Source organism: Mesoplodon densirostris, chromosome 2 (assembly GCF_025265405.1).
Source record: "Mesoplodon densirostris isolate mMesDen1 chromosome 2, mMesDen1 primary haplotype, whole genome shotgun sequence".
Taxonomy (NCBI): domain Eukaryota; kingdom Metazoa; phylum Chordata; class Mammalia; order Artiodactyla; family Ziphiidae; genus Mesoplodon; species Mesoplodon densirostris.
In genome coordinates this window covers 34688385-34708609 of record NC_082662.1, presented here as the reverse complement: position 1 = coordinate 34708609, position 20225 = coordinate 34688385, and the positions used below count along the sequence as shown (strand labels likewise).

The window sequence follows — 20225 nt, the reverse complement described above, 5'->3', positions numbered from 1 at the left end:
GCCGCCGCCTCGGTCGAGCCCCCAGCCGCGCGCCAGCCCGCCGGCCGGCCGGCAGCCGCCGCTCTCCGGAGCCGCCCCCGCCCGCCCCCTCCGCGCGTCCTCCCTCGCTCGCTGCGCAGCGGAAACATGGCGGCGGGCAGGGAGTGAGCCGCTCCGCGTCGTCGCTGCGCCCTCAGGTAAGCGCCTCGGCGGCCGCCTCCGCTCTCCCGGAAAGCCCGCGCCCTGAGGGGCTGGGCCGTCAGGGGCCGCCCCGGGCGAGAAGGAGGCGCCAGGACCGGCCCAGCCGCTGCCCCCGCCCCTCGGGCCCGACTGTCCGTCTGTGTGTCCCGGCCGGTCGGCCTGTCTGGGGTCCGAGCGCGGCCGTCCCCCGCCGTGTTCTTGGGCCCGGAGCTCCGGCGGCTCGTTCTGCTTCCGCGGCCGGGCCAACGGGGCCCAGTGTCCGGCCCGCGGCCCTGACTCAGTAGAGGCGCCCCGGGGGCCCCGCGAGGGAAACTCAAGGACACGGGGACCTCTGGAGGGTCCACATCGCGGGCGGTCCGAACGGCGGTCCGAACGGCGGTCGCTCTGTCCTGGCCGGCGGGTCTGGGTCGGCCCGAGAGTGTTGGCTTTGGGCCGAGGGCCGGGAGTCTGAGGGGCTGTCAGTCGGCTCGGACAGGAGAGCTGAGAGATGCCTGTGGATCCTCGCCGGCCGGATCCGGTTCGGGGCGGGCGGGGACCGAGGTCGGAGGACAGCGTGGCCCATCCGAGGGTCGGGGGTGCGAAGGGCGGGGAGCTGTCAGCAGCGGTCCTCGGGCTGGCTCAGGCGGCTGGAGCTGCGCCGAGACAACTCACGTGTGCCGCCGGAAACGGGCGCGGAAAGCAGGTTTCCAACCTCCGACGGGGGCGGGAGCCGCTGGGCACCGAGGTGAGCCAGCGGCCAGGAGGGCTGGACACGTGGGCACAGCTGTGGGCCAGCCCCGGAGGAATGAAAATGGGTTTCCAGGAGATAAGTGAACCCCAAAACATCTACAGACTGGAAGGGAATTTAAACGTCATCTAGGGTCCCTTTCCCTCATCCCATACCTAAGTAGCTTTGAAAATCCCAAATTCTACCCTAATAATTTGACCAGTCTGAACATCTTCTCCATTGATGGGAAACCGATCTCTTCCCAAGGAAACCCAAAACCTATTAAGTTTCTGCAAGAAGCTCTTTCGGCCCCAAGGATTGACCTGCTTAAATATAAAGTACTCTATTCCGTTTCTCACTCTGTGCCGTGTTTTGAACTTTAAAAAAAAAAAAAAAATCTAGTACTGTTTGTTTAAACCAACTAAAAGAGTTATTATTTTGTGGAAATTTTGGAGTTTTCCCTCATTTTTTAAAATGTCTATAAACACTTTATCAAATGAGCAAATGTATATCGATTGGAATGCACCATGCAAATAGAAGAGCTTATTATTTTTTACACTGAGAAAGAATTGAGTCTGGCATCCCTAGTTTGATGCCAGACTGCAATTTAATATTTAGTTGGAGAGGGAAATGCTTTATTACATTGAACTCTTTGCTCTCTTTCTAACTGCCAACTCAAGGCCCAAAATTACTATGAAAAGAACATTTTTTTTGTTGTTGCTCATATACCAGCATTATTTTTTACTTGCTTTTTCATCACTGAGCCTTGGTTTGTGGGGTTAAGTTTTTAAGTAGTGTCTTTACCAACAACTTGAACCCCTGCCTGAGCAACCCTGCAGGTTAGTAATTTTTTAAGCTTAGCAGAGATGTGATGACCTTGTAGATAAAGTGCCAAGCTCTTGTATCCAGGACGCTGTTTATATTCTAAGCAAAATTTCACTGTTTTTATAACATAGACAAGCACATAACATAGACAACACAGCGGTCAGAATTAGTTCTTTATCTTTGTTCTTATATCTTCATTTTTTTTCAATTGGTCAGTGGTTTTGAAGTTTCTAGCACACGTCAAGTTTTGATTTCTGTTATGTTTGTTGGGTAAAACTTTGTATAGCATCATTCTTTATAGAACTGTGCAGACTCAGGAAAAGCTCTGGTTCCTTCCCTTCAAAGGACTTGGAGTTAATGGTAGGAAATACTAAAAACACTCTGTGAGAAAGCACTGGTGTGAATATCCCACTGAAAATGTAAACTCAACATCTTCTAACATTTACTCTATACTTAATGTGTCTATTATGTGTCAGGCACTATGCTATGTACTATGTTTAGCTGGGTAGACAGAGATGAATAAGATACATTTCCAATGCTTGTGAAGTTGGTAAATTAGATGCTGAAATAGGTCATCTCAGAATAAAAGGGGAGAGCTATGCCTGTGATGCTGTGGTTGCATCAAGGGGAGGGTGCTTAGACTAGTCTGGGACTTGAGGGAAGGCTTGAGGAAGAGATGACACCTGACCCAAGTCTTAAATGGTACATAGAAGTAAGTCAGGCAAAGATGAGTAAAAAAATGTGCTTCAAACAGAGAGAATAGCTTGAGTAAAGGCATCAGTGTAAGAAAAGGAATGGCTTGCCTAGAGAACCACAAGCAGTTTGGGACTTCTAAGAAATAACAGTGAAGATGTAAGTGGTAAGTTGTGAGGCCAGAAATACAGTCCGAGGCCATGTCATGGTAGACCCTGTATGCATAAGTATCTTGAAATGAATTCAATGGGTGTTTTTTTTTTATCACTGAAAGGTTTTTATAGATATGCTTGAATAACATTTTTTAAATGTGGTTATAGGGATGAGGAGAGAGGGATGAAGTTGAGAGAATCTGTGAGGCTTTATGATTGATTGGGTATGTAGATCAGAGGGTGAGGAGTCCAGGGTGATGCTCATGTTTTTGGTTTGGGTGACTAGGGGGATGATGGTGACATTAACTGAGACAGGAAACACTGGATAATGATTTCAGTTTGGGACTTAGAGGTTCTGTGATTTCTTGAGTTAGGTCAATGAGCAAATGTAGAAGTAAGAGAAAAAAAAAGGTTGTGGTCAGAAAGTGGAATATTAGAGTTAAATTGTCTGATGTGGAGCTCTTCTAGGTGACAGCTAGGTCTGTGTGTGTGAGATGCTGAAGTACAGCAGAGGTGAAGGTCGGGTGAAGCTGAGTATGACAAGGAACTGCGAGGCTATTGTATTGAACGAGTCTTCTGCATGGATAATGAAATGATTTAGGATGCTAGGACGCAGGGAAGAGAGAGGGATTGTGACCCAGGTGCAGTGAATATAGGGGATTAATCGGGAGGGTGGTAGATGACAGATGAGGAGGAGGGGTAAGGAGTGATATAGCCAAGTGGTGGAAACCTCAGAGGAGGAGGAATTTTTAAATACAAGAATGGAAAAGTAATGGTTTTTGACTTTTCTTCCTAGAAGCAGGATTATGATCTCTTCATCTTTATTCAGGTCTCATATTAGTCATTCTGTTGGCTCTGAAGAGTCTGTTCTAACTCTTGGAAAGTAGGAGGGCAGATATCCTATATCAAATCCTTTCTGCTGATACTTAATGACGAAGTCCATGGAGGTTTTTTTCCCCTGATGGTCAGTGGATAGATAGGAAACAATCAGTAGTGAGAATATACTCATGGTTTCTGGGAAGAGTATAGTGGCAAGAGCCTAGGCTTTGGGTTAGAAAGATGGATTCAAATCTAGGCTCTGTCACTTGCTAGTCTTAGGACTGTAAACAAATTGTTTAACCTCTGTGACTTTCAGTGTCCTTATGTGTAAAAAATAGATTTCTACTTCATGGGATGTCACAAAGTTTACATGAAATAATGTGTGTGTGTGTATATATACACTAAAGAAGCAATTGGCACTTCAGAGATGCACAGTAAATGTTAATTCTCTTCCAAACTACCTTTAAGGGACTTAAGCTCTAATGGCAGAAATGAAATTTTTTCATGCTTACCTAAATTGTAAGGCAATAAGTACTCTAAGGGAGGTAAAGCAAAGTGATACAGGAGTTCAGAGGATGGAGCCATCATTTCTCAACAATTGGAACAAGGTTAGGCTTTACACTCAAGATGAAATTTATTTGAGCCTTGGAAAACAAATTTAAATAGATTAAATAATTTAGGTGGAGCTCCAAAATGGGGAAATTGTAGGATATGTTTTAAAAAGTTGATAGTTGCCAGAGGTCAAGTATTGTATTTGTGTAAGTCAGTAGTGAGAGATGTGGCTAGAGAGGTGGGCTGGGGCCATAGTATTAAAGACCTGAAACTTTGGAGTTTGGACTTGATTCTAGATATACGAGGGAGCCATAAGTTATACATCCTCCCTTTCTACCTCAGTTTCCTATCTGTAAAATCTATAGGCATTAATTTAGAAACTTTGGATTTGTGTTTGAAATAAACCAAGTAAGAAATTCACATTTGAAAATAAGTTCCTATGTAGACCAGTTTTCAGTTAAAAAAATAACTACTAGGATTTAAAAAAAATTTTTTTTTTACTAGGATTTATTTTGTAGTTATAGCTTAATCTTTGCAATAACCTTGTTTGGTAGATAGGCTTAGTGGAGTTAAAAAAAAACATACAAGATCTCACTGGTAGAAAGTGACTAAAGATGTTCTCATTTCAAATTCTTTCTTATACTGCCATACTGATTTAGATTTGAAAAAGAAGCCTGGGTCCTCAGTGTCACTGAATATTAATAATACAACCCAGGGGCTTCCCTGGTGGTGCAGTGGTTGAGAGTCTGCCTGCCGATGCAGGGGACACGGGTTCGTGCCCCAGTCCGGGAAGATCCCACATGCCGCGGAGCGGCTGGGCCCGTGAGCCATGGCTGCTGAGCCTGCGCATCCGGAGCCTGTGCTCCGCAACAGGAGAGGCCACAGCAGTGAGAGGCCCGCGTACAGCAAAAATAAATAAATAAATAAATAATACAACCCAGGGCTGGTCACTTTGCTTCTGTGACCCTCAGTTCCCTCATTTATAAAATGAGGGTTAACACTTTACATAATGTGAATAAGTACATACTAGATACTCAGATGTTGCCCCCACCTCCTGCAATCTGTAAATGAGGGAATTTAACCAAACCATTGTCAAGGCCTTCGTGCTAACTCCCTAGCTATCAGGGAACTGCTAGAACTAATTATTTTGATAACCTTTGGCCATATAAACCCAGCAAGTCTTATTCTCTGTTACCTTTGTCCCAGCTCCTCCAGTCATATGTCTTTCTTCTGTACTGTTATTCCTGTGCTGACTTGGCTTCCTCTTCCTCTCTCCCAGTCCTGCTTTTTTGCTCCCTTTCAAACCTTTCCACTTGTTCTCTGAAACTCCTGTTTTCTACACTGTTAACCATTTTATGGGATTTTTTTTTTTTTCGGCGGTACGCGGGCCTCTCACTGTTGTGGCCTCTCCTGTTGCGGAGCACAGGCTCCGGACGCGCAGGCTCAGCGGCCATGGCTCACGGGCCCAGCCGCTCCGCGGCATGTGGGATCTTCCCGGACCGGGGCATGAACCCGTGTCCCCTGCATCGGCAAGCGGACTCTCAACCACTGCGCCACCAGGGAAGCCCCTATGGGATGTTTTAATGTGTGTTCTGGGCTTAAATGGAAGCCAGGAGAGTAAGATCGCTTACTCTAGCCCTTCTGAATGGGTGCAGCTCATTCTCCCATACCACTCCTTGCAAAAGGAGAGAGATAAGGATGACTGTAATTTTTTATGCACCACTATTTCATACATTTCCAGACTGCTGCTTCTCTGCCTTCTTAAAATCCCTGTGCTCTCTGGCACAAGGGCTATACCACTTTTGTCTTCTTATATAATAGATCTTCTCTATCATTTAGGACCTAGCACACACAGTCTTCCTTTCCATCTCAATTTTTGGCCTTACCCTGAGTGACTTCAGTACTCACGTGGATGATCGTTTCTTCAACACATTGACCTCTTCAACTGAAGTGATCATCTTTTTAGCTAATCAGCTCCCATAGTCACACCGTGAGCTTTGTTCTCATGCAAAGATGGCCCACCTCTGAAATTATAAATGAAGACATGCAGATTTGTTCAAAATTTCTTCTTCTGCCTGACCTTTGAGGATCTACTAGATCTTTTCTTTGACCCCACTGAGGCCTGTCTTCACTTCCTTCCCTATCCAGCTTAATTTTCTTAGTCTCTTGCTATTTCATTCACTCTCTTATCATTATCTTTTATTCCCTTGCTCTTTTGTCCTTCTGTTCCTGTCTGGGCAAAATCCCGAACTAATCTCTCTCTTGCCTGTACTAGCTCTACTGAGCCCTGCTGGAAAAAAATCACACAGTTATACAGATTGCTGCCATTGGGGAGATGGGAAGATGAAGAAGGATAGGTGATTACAACTGCATATTATTGAAGTATGTCACACATTTTTCTACTTAATTTGAAACATACAATAACCCTGTTAGAGAGGATGCCAGATCATTATAAACTCCTATTTACTGATAAGGAGCTGAGATGTAGGTGGATTAAATGATGTGCCCAATGCCAAATAGCTAGTAAATGTCAGAATGACAACTCAAAACCATGTCTTCTTACTACGGATTCTGTGTTTTGTCCAGAATGACTCATTGCTTCCTATGACTTCCTTTTTAAGATTCTGTGCTGTCTGAACCCCCTGCTGGTTCTGTTGTAAGTTGTCATATATTAATTTCCTTCCATTTTAAATCATATAAAGGCTGATGTATTATTTTCCCCTCTGTTTTACTATAGTTATTACCATTGTTAGCTTTTAAAATTGAAGCGTATACATATTGTATATTCATTTTAATCAATATGTCTATTGCTCATTGATGTATTATGGGCACATTTCTAAGTGTTTTCTTATTCAGTAGAATTGCTTTACACTCACTTTTGTAGACTTTCCTCTGGGGCATTCAAACATGGTGGAACTAGAGGCTGTTTTAGTCATTATGTTCTGCAAAGTATAATAGAAAACATGAGAGCCAGCATACTTGTTCTTGGAGATATTTAAGAGAGCAGACAACTGTTTGTCTTAGGTGATTTAAAATTTTGGACTTCCAGTCCTGATTTTTTGGTGCTCTGTCTTATCTCCAGTTATCTCAAGGGACTGCTGGAAAGTCTCCAAGCTAAATTAAATTTATTTCTTTAAATATAAAAGTTTATAAAACCTAATAGGCATAGAGGGTCACAATTCCAAAATAAGAGCTTAAAACATTGTCTGATTTCTTTATGTGTGTTTTTTCAGTTTTTCATTCATTCATTCAACAAATATTTATTAATGTCTGCTAACTGGCAGACACTGTGCTGTGTACAGTGACAAAGATGGAATTCACCTGTGAATCCATCTGGTCCTGGACTATTGTTTTTTGGGAGTTTTTAAATCACAGATTAAATTTCAGTGCTTGTAACTGGTCTGTTCATATTTTCTATTTCTTGCTGGTTCAGTCTTGGGAGATTGTATCTTTCTAAGAATTTGTCCATTTCGTCTAGGTTGTCCATTTTATTGGCATATAGTTTCCTGTAGTAGTCTCTTATGGTTCTTTGTATTTCAGTGGTGTCATTTGTAACTTCTCCTTTTTCATTCCTAATTTTATTGTTTGGGCCCTCTCCCTTTTTTCTTGATGAGTCTGGCTAAAGGTTTATCAATTTTGTTTATCATTTCAAAGAACCAACTTTTTGTTTCATTGATCTTTTCTATTTTCTTCATCTCTGTTTCATCTATTTCTGCTCCGATTTTTATGAGTTTTTTCCTTCTACTAACTTTGGGTTTTTTTTGTTCTTCTTTCTCTAGTTGCTTTAGGTGTAAGGTTAGGTTCTTTATTTGAGATTTTCTTATTTCCTGAGGTAAGCTTGTATCACTCTAAACTTCCCTCTTAGAACTGCTTTGGCCATGTCCCATAGGCTTTGGATTGTCGTGTTTTCATTTTCTTGTGTCTCTGGGTAGTTTTTGATTTCCTCTTTGGTTTCTTCAGTGATCCATTGGTTGTTTAGTAGCATATTGTTTAGCCTCCACATGTTTGTGTTTTTTGCATTTTTTTCTTGTAGTTGATTTCTAATCTCATAGAACTGTAGTTATAAAAGATGCTTGATATGATTTCAGTTTTCTTAAATTTACTGAGACTTCCTTTGTGGCCCAGCATGTGATCTATTCTGGAGAATGTTCCATGTGCACTTGAAAAGAATCTGTATTCTGCTGCTTTTGGATGGAATGCTCTATAAAGATCCATTAAGTCCACCTGGTCTAATGTGTCATTTAAGTCCTGTGTTTCCTTATTGATTTTCTGTCTGGATGATCTGTCCATTGATGTACGTGTAGTGTTAAAGTCCCCCACTGTTATTGTATTGCTGTCAACTTTCTTTTTATGTCTGTTAACATTTGCTTATATAGTATATTGAGGTGCTCCTGTGTTGGGTGCATATATATTTACAATTGTTATATCTTCTTCTTGGATTGATCCATTGATCATTATGTAGTGTTCTTCTTTGTCTCTTGTAGCAGTCTTTATTTTAAAGTCTATTTGTCTGATATGAGTATTGCTACTCCAGCTTTCTTTTGATTTCCATTTACATGGAATATCTCTTTCCACCCCCTCACTTTGAGCCTGTATGTGTCCCTAGGTCTGAAGTGGTTCTCTTGTAGACAGCATATATATGGGTCTTGTTTTTGTATCCATTTGGCCAGTCTATGTCTTTTGGTTGGAACATTTAATCTGTTTACATTTAAGGTAGTTATAGATGTGTATGTTCTTATTTCCATTTTCTTAATTGTTTTAGTTTGTTTTTTTACGTCTTTTTTCTTCCTTTCGTCTTTTGTTCTCTTGTGATTTGATGACTATCTTTAGCGTTGTGTTTGGATTCCTTTCTTTTTTGTGTGTATATCTATTACAGATTTTTCATTTGTGGTTACCAGGAGGTTTTAATATAGCAGTCTATATGTATACATGATTTAAGTTTTAAGTTGCTGATCTCTTAATTTCAAATGCATTTCAAATGCATTTCAAATATCCTGCATTTTTACTCTCCTCCTGTTACAGTTACTGGTTTTGATATCATATTTGTGTGTGGATGACTTCCTACCTATCCTGTATGTTTGCCTTTGCCGGTGAGCTTTCCCATTTTCATAATTTTATTGTTTCTAGTTATGGCCTTTTCTGCTTAGAGAAGTTCCTTTAGTGTTTGCTGTAGTGCTGGTTTGGTGGTGCTGAATTTTTTTAGCTTTTGTTTGTCTGTAAAGCTTCTGATTTCTCTGTCAAATCTGAATGAGAGCCTTGCTAAGTAGAGTATTCTTGGTTGTAGGTTTTTCCCTTTCATCACTTTAAGTATACTGTGCCACTCCCTTCTGAACTGCAGAGTTTCTGCTGAAAAATCAGCTGATAATCTTATGAGGATTGCCTTGTATGTTATTTGTTGCTTTTCCCTTGTTGGTTTTAATATTTTCTCCATGTCTTTAATTTTTGTCTATTTGATTACTATGTGTCTCAGAGTGTTCCTCCTTGGGTTAATTCTGTATGGAACCGTATGCTTCCTGGACTTGGGTGACTGTTTCCTTTCCCATGTTAGGGAAGTTTTCAGCTGTTATCCCTTCAAATATTTTATCAGGCCCTTTCTCTCCCTTTTCTCCTCCTAGGACTCCTATAATGCTGGTGCAAATGTTGGTGCATTTGACGTTGTCCCAGAGGTCTCTTAAACTGTCCTCATTTCTTCATTCTTTTTTCTTTATTCTGTTCCATGACAGTGATTTCCACCACTCTGTCTTCCAGCTCTGTACAGTAACCAAGGTGAATGCCATAATTTTAAAAATGCATATATAGGCCACAGGGTTAAAGAATATATTTATGGTACATATAACAGCTAAATATTACTGTCTGTATTAACTAGGGATTCCTACAAATAGGTTAGAAAAAGACAAATCAATAGAAGAATGACAACGTATAAAAAAGGCAACCTAAAAGTTTATTAGCCATTCGCTGGTAATTAGTTCCTGTAGGAAAATTAAAGTTCTAATGAGATGTCATTTCATACCTGTTAGATTGGCAAAAATTAAGAGGTCTGATAATACCAAATAATGGTGGGAATGTAGAGTTAAGGGAGCTCTTGGACACTGTTGATGGAAATAGAAATTGCACAACCATAGAGAGGAAAAATTTAGCAATATCTGTTAAAACTAAAACACACATAACCTACAATCCAGCAATTCCACTCCTAGGCAGATACCCTTTAGAAACTCTCCTATGCATGTATAAATATTTATGGAACATTTTTATAGCAGAAAGTTCAAACTAGTCCAAATGTCTATTTATAAAAGAAAGAAAATATTGTAGTATATTTACCTAATGGAATCCCGTACAATAATGAAAATGAATGAACTAGATCTATATAGTAACTTGGGTGAATCTCACAAGTAAAAAGTTAAGTAAATAAAGCAAATAGCAGAACACATTTATATTGTATAAAGCCCAACATTCATGTATTATTTAGGGAAGCATATATACATAATAAATGTTTAAATAAATACATGGTAATGATAAATATCAAAGTAAGGATAGTGGGGATCTCTGAAGGCTAAGGTGGGGAGAGAAGACCAGTAATACTGCTGGGAAGAGCACACAGGAGCCTTAAATTGTATTGTTTAATATTTTTTCAACTAGGCTGTAGATATATGGGTGTCCATTCATTATTCTTTATATATCTGAAACATTGTATTATATATGTATTTTTAAAGAATAATAGCATGTAGTTCTTGTTATGAGTTTAATGCAGGGAGGGAAGGAGCAGCAGAAATATAAAGAGATGTTATTAGGATGAATCATGTAACTGTTTTCTACAGGTCTGAAATGGTCTAATATAGGCAACTTCAAATGGCTCAGCGTTAATGTAGTGAACAGAAAGAGTACGAAAAATGGTTCAAAAGAGGACTCAAAGTACCACATATTTATAGTCAGGGTGTTCTGAAATTAGTTTACAAACAAATGCAGAAGTGCTCAGTATTCATAGAGCAATATCAATTGAATTCCATGTACACAGTTTGCATTTCAGCGGACAGGAATTATTTCCATTAATATCAATTTTCAGCAAAGCTATCAGTTTACAACAAACTTGTAAAATTGCCTAGTCAGAGATAGACCATGTAACACATTTCTGTAGGATCATGGAATCTGGAAGCCTCCATCCTTCTATTGATAGAACATGCCATTTCAAAACCTTTCACTGGGGCTTCCCTGGTGGCACAGTGGTTAAGAATCTGCCTGCCAGTGCAGGGCACATGGGTTCTATCCCTGGTCCCGGAAGATCCCACGTGCCATGGAGCAGCTAAGCCTGTGCACCACAGCTACTGAGCCTGCACTCTAGAGCCTGAGAGCCACAACTGTTGAGCCCACATGCCATAACTAATGAAGCCCACACACCTATAGCCCGTGCTCTGCAGCAAGAGAAGACACTGCAATGAGAAGCCTGTGTGCCACAACAAAGAGTAGCCCCCACTCGCCGCAACTAGAGAAAGCCGGCGTGCAACAACGAAGACCCAACGCAGCCAAAAATAAATAAATAAATAAATAAATAAATTTAAAAAAAAAAAAGCCTTTCACTATTTTTCCTTATAGAATTTAAGACTAATTCTCAAAAAATTCAGATTGATAAAAGACATTATAAAATTTAGGGATAAATTGTGTGATTGGACTAGATTTGCTGTGGATCAGGATCTTCTCTAGTTTTCTCTACTAGTCTGTTGTTATGAATAAGTGATTCTTCATCTCAACAGAAATGTCCTTTGGAAAATGGCTGAGTCATAAAGTCCCATTGTGCAACCTTGATCCCCATTCTCACTTTCTGTTTAGATTACCTGCCCAGTACACTTAAATGTTTGAATTACCCCTTCCCAGAAATGACAACTGTGCCCCCAAACCCATCAGCCTAGATGTTTGGACCCTAATGCCCATGTTAAAAAAGTCTTCTAGGTGTCAGCTGTCTGGATTTTCTAAGCATTACCTCTGCAGTGTTCCTTGGCATAATGCTGTCTTCCCCATTAGCTCTGTGATGGGTTTTAGAAGAGTCTCTTTTGCTGTAATATAGTAGGTGCATTCCTAAGAAGCTTTATGTCATGGAGAATTAGTATGACAATACTTGTTTAAGGGTTTTTTTTTCCTATATGAAATTAAAGATGCTTATATAGCTCTAACTATATGGCTATAAAATCTAAAATTTTGAGGAAATCCAGTATTTGTTTTTGTTTAACTTTTGCAAAAGAATCTTTCCTTGCCTGTCTCCACTAGCATCACTTTATAACATTTATTGCCCATTGTTAGGACAAAGCACTAAGTCACTCAAAGCAGTTGTTTTACACTTAAACAATATCTTTGTCTTTTTCTTTCTTTCATTCTTTCTTTATCCCCCTTCCCTTCACTTTACTTTCTTTCTTCCCTCTCTTTTCCCCTCCCTCCCTTCCTCCCATCCTTCTTCCTTCCTTCTCTCATTCCCTCTCTCTCCCCTTCATATTTCCAAGTAAGATATGTCAGGATGATGCAAATAATGTTTCCTAAAGCCATATATAGGTATATCTCTGATTTAATGCTGCCAGCTTAAGGTTATTCATCTATTCATATCATCTGTACTACCATCAGTGGGTTTAAGGGAACATGATCCCCAAAAGACTGCCCCCACTTCAGATGCCAGCCTCAAGTGTGGTCCTCAGACCACCTACACTTCCAACCAGTTGGCTACAAATCTGGCAGGTTCCTGTGACCCCTCTCAGGTTCAGTGATTTACTAGAACAACTCACAGGACTCAGGAAAGTGCCATACTTATGATTACAGGCTTATTGTAAAGGATGCAAATCAGGAACAGCCAAATTAAGAGACACACAGGGCAAGATCTGGGTGAGTCCTGAACACAGAGCTTCCCTGTCCTCTCTCCATAGAATCAGGGCACATCACCCTCCTGGCACATTTATGTGTTTACTAATTAGCTCACTCCACCAAGCTTCAGTGTTCGATTTTGGCTGGGGTTTCATTATGTAGGCCTATGTGGTTGGTCTTTCTGGCAACCAGCCCCCATCCTGAGCGATCTCTTTAGCATAAAACTCACATGTGTCCAAGGGGCTAATGAATAACAGAGATACTCCTATCACTTGGAAAATTCCAGGGATTTTAGAAGCTCTTTGCCAGGAACCTAGGACAAAGATTAGACAAGTTCCTTATTATACAGCAGCTGGCATATAAAAGAAAGTTTAGCATAGTAGTTAGGAATAGTGTAGTAGAAGGTTATTTTACTAAGTTTTATTGGAGTGTAGTTGCTTTACAACGTTGTATTAGTTTCTGCTGTACAGCAAAGTGAATCAGCTATATATATACATATATCCCGTCTTTTTTAAAATTTCCTTCCCATTTATGTCACCACAGAACATGGAGTAGAGTCCCCTGTGCTATACAGTAGGTTCTCATTAGTTGTCTATTTTATACATTGTGTCAATAGTGTATATATGTCAATCCCAATCTCCCAATTCATCCCCCTGCCGCCTTCCCCCTTGGTATCCATACGTTTGTTCTCTACGTCTTTGTCTCTATTTCTGCTTTGCAAATAAGATGATCTACACCATTTTTCTAGATTCCACATATATGCGTTAATATACGATATTTGTTTTTCTGACTTACTTCACTCTGTATGACAGTCTCTAGGTCCATCCACGTCTCTACAAATGACCCAATTTTGTTCCTTTTTATGGCTGAGTAATATTCCGTTGTATATATGTATCACATCTTCTTTATCCATTCCTCTGTTGATGGACATTTAGGTTGCTTCCATGTCCTGGCTGTTGCAGATAGTTCTGCAGTGAACACTGAGGTGCATGAGTCTTTTTGAATTATGGTTTTCTCTGGGTATATGCCCAGTAGTGGGATTGCTGGATCGTATGGTAGTTCTATTTTTAGTTTTTTAAGGAATCTCCATACTGTTCTCCATAGTGGCTGTATCAATTTACATACCCACCAACAGTGCAAGAGGGTTCCCTTTTCTCCACACCCTCTCCAACATTTATTGTTTGTAGATTTTTTGATGATGGCCATTCTGACCAATGTAAGGTGATACCGCGTTGTAGTTTTGATTTGCGTTTCTCTAATAATTAGTGTGTCTAGCATCTTTTCATGTGTTTGTTTGGCCATCTGTTTGTCTTCTTTGGAGAAATGTCTGTTTAGGTCTTCTACCCAGTTTTTGATTGGGTTGTTTGTTTTTTTATTATTGAGCTTCATGAGCTGTTTGTATATTTTGGAGATTAATCCTTTGTCAGTTGCTTCATTTGCAAATATTTTCTCCCATTCTGAGGGTTGTCTTTTTGTCTTGTTTATGGTTTCCTTTGCTGTACTAAAGCTTTGAAGTTTCATTAGGTCCCATTTGTTTATTTTTGGTTTTATTTTCATTACTCTAAGAGGTGGATCAAAAAAGATCCTGCTGCAATTTATGCCAGAGTGTTCTTCACTCTTTCTTCGTTTCTATTTCATTCATTTCTGCTCTGATCTTTTTGATTACTTTTACTAACTTAGGGGGTTTTTTTGTTCTTCTTTCTCTAGTTGCTTTAGATGTAAGGTTAGGTTGTTTATTTGAGATGTTTCTTGTTTCTTGAGGTAGGATTGTATTGCTATAAACTTCCCTCGTAGCACTGCTTTTGCTGCATCACATAGGTTTTGGGTCGTCATGTTTTCATTGTCATTTGTGTCTAGGTATTTTTTTTATTTCCTCTTTGATTTCTTCAGTGATCTCTTGGTTATTTAGTAGCATATTGTTTAGCCTCCATGTGTTAACAGTTTTTTTTTTCCTATAAATGATTTCTAATCTGATAGTATTGTGGTCAGAAAAGATACTTGATATGATTTCAGTTTTCTTAAATTTACCAAGGCTTGATTTGTGACCCAAGATGTGTTCTATCCTGGAAAATGTTTCGTGTGCACTTGAGAAGAAAGTGTATTCGGCTGTTTTTGGATGGAATGTCCTATAAATATCAATTAAGTCTATCTGGTCTGATGTGTCATTTAAGGCTTGTGTTTCCTTATTTATTTTCTGTCTGGATGATCTATCCATGGGTGTAAGTGGAGTGTTAAAAGTCCCCCACTATTGTTGTGTTATTGTTGATTTCCCCTTTTACGGCTGTTAGCATTTGCCTTACGTGTTGAGGTGCTCCTATGTTGGGTGCATAAATGTTTACAACTCTTATATCTTCTTGTATCGATCCCTTAATCATTATGTAGTGTCCTTCTTTGTCTCTTGTAACAGTGTTTATTTTTGTACTTATTTTTTTGGCTGTGTTGGGTCTTTGTTGCTGCATGTGGGCTTTCTCTAGTTGTGGCAAACAGGGGCTTGTCTTCATTGCGGTGCACGGGCTTCTCATTGCAATGGCTTCTCTTGTCGTGGAGCACGGGCTCTAGGCGCGTGGGCTTCAGTACTTACAGCACATGGGTCCTAGAGCGCATGGGCTTCAGTAGTTGCGGCGCATGGGCTCTCAGGCACGAGGGCTTCAGTAGTTGTGGCTTGCAGGCTCTAGAGCGCAGGCTCAGTAGTTGTGCCACATGGGCTCAGTTGCTCCACAGCACGTGGGATCTTCCCAGACCAGAGTTCAAACCCGTGTCCCCTGCATTGGCAGGTGGATTCTTAACCACTGTGCTGCCAGGGAAATCCCGACAGTCTTTATTTTAAAGTCTATTTTGTCTGATATGAGTATTGCTGCTCCAGCTTTCTTTTGATTTCCATTTGCATAGAATATCTTTTTGCATACCCTCACTTTCAGTCTGTATGTGTCCCTAGGTCTGAAGTGGGTCTCTTGTAGGCAACATATATATTGGTCTTGTTTTTGTATCCATTCTGCCAGTCTGTGTCTTTTGGTTGGATCATTTAATCCATTTACATTTAAGGTAATTATCAATATGTTCCTGTTACCATTTTCTTAATTGCTTTGGTTTTGCTTTTGTAGGTCTTTTCTTCTCTTGCATTTCCCACCTAGAGAAGCTCCTTTAGCAGTTGTTGTAAAGCCGGTTTGGTGGTGCTGAATTCTCTTAGCTTTTGCTTGTCTGTAAAGCTTTTGATTTTTCCATCAAATCTGAATGAGATGCTTCCTGGGTAGAGTAATCTTGGCTGCAGGTTTTCCCCTTTCATCGCTCTAAATATGTCCTGCCACTCCTTTCTGGCCTGCAGAGTTTCTGCTGAAAAATCAGCTGATAACCTTATGGGGATTCCCTTGTACTGGGTTGGCCAAAAAGTTCATTTGGATTTTTCCATAAGATGTTACAGAAAAACAGCCCCAGGTCACCACAGCCTCCGCCGCTTTCGGGCCTAGCAACCTGAAGGAAATAAAAAAGAAAAAAAGATTTAAAAAAACCCCGAAAACGCTTTAAAATCTTTAAAAAAAAGAAAGAAAGAAAGAAAAAAGAGCGAATCCTCCTCAGAGAACCCGCGGGGAAGTCACTTTTGCACGCTTCCGGCCTGCCCAATGCCGCTGCTGCCGTCACCGCCGCCGCACCTGGGCGTTCGTCGGTCCCCATCCATCGGTCCGGTGGTGAGCCACTCGCGTGCCCGCGTCCACGCGCCTCAGCCCGCCGCTCGGCCGCGCCGAGTGGCAGCCCCGCGCCCGCCCCCTCGCCCCCCGCGCGCCAGCTTCCGCGCTCCACGTGTCCGCGCTGCCCTTCGCCGGCCCGGCGTGGGAGGCGGTTGCGCGCTCCGGCCGCGCGGGGCTTGCCGAGTCGGCACCGACAAATATTTGGTTTCCCTCTTCCCCGGGTTGCTGTAATCTTAAACCGCCGGGAGCACGAGGCCTATATTTATAGAGAAACACACGTTCCGGAGGCCACCGTGGGCACCACTGGGTTGCCTCGGGAAGAATTTTTGTAATTTGGAGGACAGTCCCTGTTTTCATTGTTTTCATTTTTTGAAATTGGGAGCTTTCAGACCAGGACAGCTGAAAATTAACAAACTCCTAGGGAGGGCCATATTGTTTTTGAGAGCCTTTTGTCTGTGGTTGGGCAGTCTCATCCGAGCCGTCCCCGCACTCCTCTCCGGCCCTTGGAGCCGACTCCAGCTTCTCTGAGCTTCACTGCCACCTGTGGGCCGCGGCTCAGAGTGGAGCCCCCTTTGTCCTGTGTGGCCCCCTCTGAGAAGTCCTCCTGGCGGGGCTCGGGGTGCTGGGGGCTGGGGAGATGAACGCTGCGGCCAGCAGCTACCTCATGGCCTCCCTGTATGTGGGTGACCTTCACTTGGATGTCACCGAGGCCATGCTGTATGAAAAGTTCAGTCCTGCGGGGCCTGTGCTGTCCATCTGGGTCTGCCGCGACATGATCACCCGCCGCTCCCTGGGTTATGCCTACGTCAACTTCCAGCAGCCAGCTGACGCTGAGCAGGCCTCGGATACCATGAACTCTGATGTGATTAAGGGAAAGCCGATCCGTATCATGTGGTCTCAGAGGGATCCCTCTTTGAGAAAATCTGGCGTGGGAAATGTCTTCATCAAGAACCTGGACAAATCTATAGATAACAAGGCACTTTATGATACTTTTTCTGCTTTTGGAAACATTCTGTCCTGCAAGGTGGTGTGTGATGAGAACGGCTCTAAGGGTTATGCCTTTGTCCACTTCGAGACCCAGGAGGCTGCCGACAAGGCCATCGAGAAGGTGAATGGCATGCTCCTCAATGACCGCAAAGTGTTTGTGGGCAGATTCAAGTCTCGAAAAGAGCGGGAAGCTGAGCTTGGAGCGAAAGCTAAGGAATTCACCAATGTTTATATCAAAAACTTAGGGGAAGAGGTGGATGATGAGAGTGTGAAAGAGCTATTCAGCCAGTTTGGTAAGACTTTAAGTGTCAAGGTGATGAGAGATCCCAGTGGGAAATCGAAAGGCTTTGGCTTTGTGAGTTACGAAAAACACGAGGATACCAATAAGGCCGTGGAGGAGATGAATGGAAAAGAAATCAGTGGGAAAGTCATTTTCATCGGCCGTGCACAGAAGAAAGTGGAACGGCAGGCTGAGTTAAAGCGAAAATTTGAACAGCTGAAACAGGAGAGAATTAGTCGGTATCATGGGGTGAACCTCTACATTAAGAACTTGGATGACACCATTGATAATGGGAAGTTAAGGAAAGAGTTTTATCCTTTTGGATCCATCACCAATACTAAGGTGATGCTGGAGGATGGGAGAAGCAAAGGGTTTGGCTTTGTCTGCTTCTCATCCCCTGAAGAGGCTACCAAAGCAGTCACGGAGATGAACAGACACATTGTGGGCTCCAAGCCACTGTATGTCGCCCTGGCCCAGAGAAGGGAAGAGAGAAAGGCTCACCTGACCAACCAGTATATGCAGCGGGTGGCCGGGATGAGAGCGCTCCCCGCCAATGCCATCTTCAATCAGTTCCAGCCTGCAGCTGGGGGCTACTTTGTGCCAGCAGTTCCACAGGCTCAGGGAAGACCTCCATATTACACACCTAACCAGTTAGCACAGATGAGGCCTAATCCACGCTGGCAGCAAGGTGGGAGACCTCAAGGCTTCCAAGGAATGCCAAGTGCTATACGCCGGTCTGGGCCTCGTCCAGCTCTTCACCATCTGGCTCCAACTGGTGTTCCCACAGCTGTACAGAGCCTAGCGCCTCGTGCCGCTGTTGCTGCCGCTGCTCCTCGGGGTGTTGGATACCATGAACTTACAAATATGCCTCCAGTGTCCGCAGCCCTCACCCCACCATCCAGCCCCTGCAGGCACCCCAGACTGCGGTCCACGTGCTGGGGCAGGAGCTGCTGACCGCCTCCATGCTGGCTGCAGCACCCCCGCAGGAACAGAAACAGATGCTGGGTGAACGTTTGTTCCCGCTCATCCAGACGATGCACTCAAACCTGGCTGGGAAGATTACGGGGATGCTGCTGGAGATTGACAACTCGGAGCTGCTGCACATGCTGGAGTCCCCCGAGTCTCTCCGCTCCAAGGTGAGCAGGTTCCCAGACCCCCGCAGCTTCCGCTCACTCGGCTCAGGAGGACACGGGGTGGCCTTGGACACCAAGGGGCGGCAGAGAGAAGGGTCTGCTGCTCCTGTGACCTCCTCCTGCCTCGCCTGTGACCTGAGGGCTGCTGGCGCGTGGGTATCTAGGAAAGCGGTCAGCACCAGGAGAGGCCATCGCTGGTCCTGGGTGCCAGGGAGGGGCGGAGGGGCTCTCCTCAGGTGTCACTGACCACCTGGAGCTTCTCACAGGTGGATGAAGCTGTGGCGGTCCTACAGGCTCATCATGCCAAGAAAGAAGCTGCCCAGAAGGTGGGTGCTGTTGCTGCTGCTACCTCTTAGACAAGGACAAACCGATTTAAAAGCCAAATAAAACCTCATGGAATTCAGCTCAAGGTTTGAAGACGTCCTAGCTTGTCCTATGGACCTCAACACCAAGAACCACAGATTGCAAATTTAATAGGTCATTTTGTATCAAAAGGTCAATTATGAAGTACCTAGAATTTTTGAATTAAAAGAATATATTCTCTGGGTTCTGATATGGCCCAAAGAGTGTTAACTTTTTTTTTTCTATTGTGAGTTTTGATTTTTCCCCCCCAGAAACTGGTTTTATTTGATGTACCCAAGTCTTAAGTTTCTCAATAAAGAAAAAATCTCCATTAAAAAAAAAAAAAAGATGTTACAGAAAAACCTGAATGAACTTTCTGGCCAACCCAATATGTTATTTTTTGCTTTTCCCTTGCTGCTTTTAATATTTTTTTCTTGGCATTTAATTTGTATTAGTTTGATTAATATGTGTCTTGGCATGTTTCTCCTTAGGTTTATCCTGTATGAGACTCTCTGCACTTCCTGGACTTGATTGACTATTTCCTTTACCACGTTAGGGAAATTTTCAACTATAATCTCTTCAAATATTTTCTTAGGCCCTTTCCCTTTCTCTTCTTCTTCTGGTCCCCCTATAATTTGAATGTTGGTGCGTTTAATGTTGTCCCAGAGGTCTCTGAGACTGTCCTCATTTCTTTTCATTCTTCTTTTTTTATTCTGCTCCATGGCAGTTATTTCCACCATTCTATCTTCCAGCTCACTTATCTGTCCTTCTGCCTCAGTTATTCTGCTATTGATTCCTTCTAGTGTATTTTTCATTTCAGTTGTTGTATTGTTCATCACTGATTGTTTGTCTTTAGTTCTTCTAGGTCCTTGTTAAACATTTCTTGTGTCTTCTCGATCCGTGCCTCCATTCTGTTTCCGAGATCTTGGATCATCTTTACTGTCATTACTCTGAATTCTTTTTCGGGTAGATTACCTATTTCCTCTTCATTTATTTGATCTTGTGGGTTTTACCTTGCCTGCAACATATTTCTCT

The 20225-nt window shown here is 42.5% G+C and overlaps 1 protein-coding gene and 1 pseudogene across 5 annotated transcripts in view; both read left to right on the top strand.

Moving 5' to 3' along the window:
* Positions 1–51: 51 nt before the first annotated feature.
* The window catches only part of SCMH1 (Scm polycomb group protein homolog 1), a 193435-nt gene continuing 173261 nt past the window's right edge, over positions 52–20225 (top strand). For all 5 annotated transcript variants that reach the window (XM_060089621.1, XM_060089622.1, XM_060089628.1 and 2 more), the window contains exon 1: positions 52–176. The gene's annotated coding sequence lies outside the window, so the exon portion shown is untranslated. The remainder of the gene's footprint in view (positions 177–20225) is intronic.
* On the top strand, positions 17086–19350 carry LOC132479117 (polyadenylate-binding protein 4-like; annotated as a pseudogene).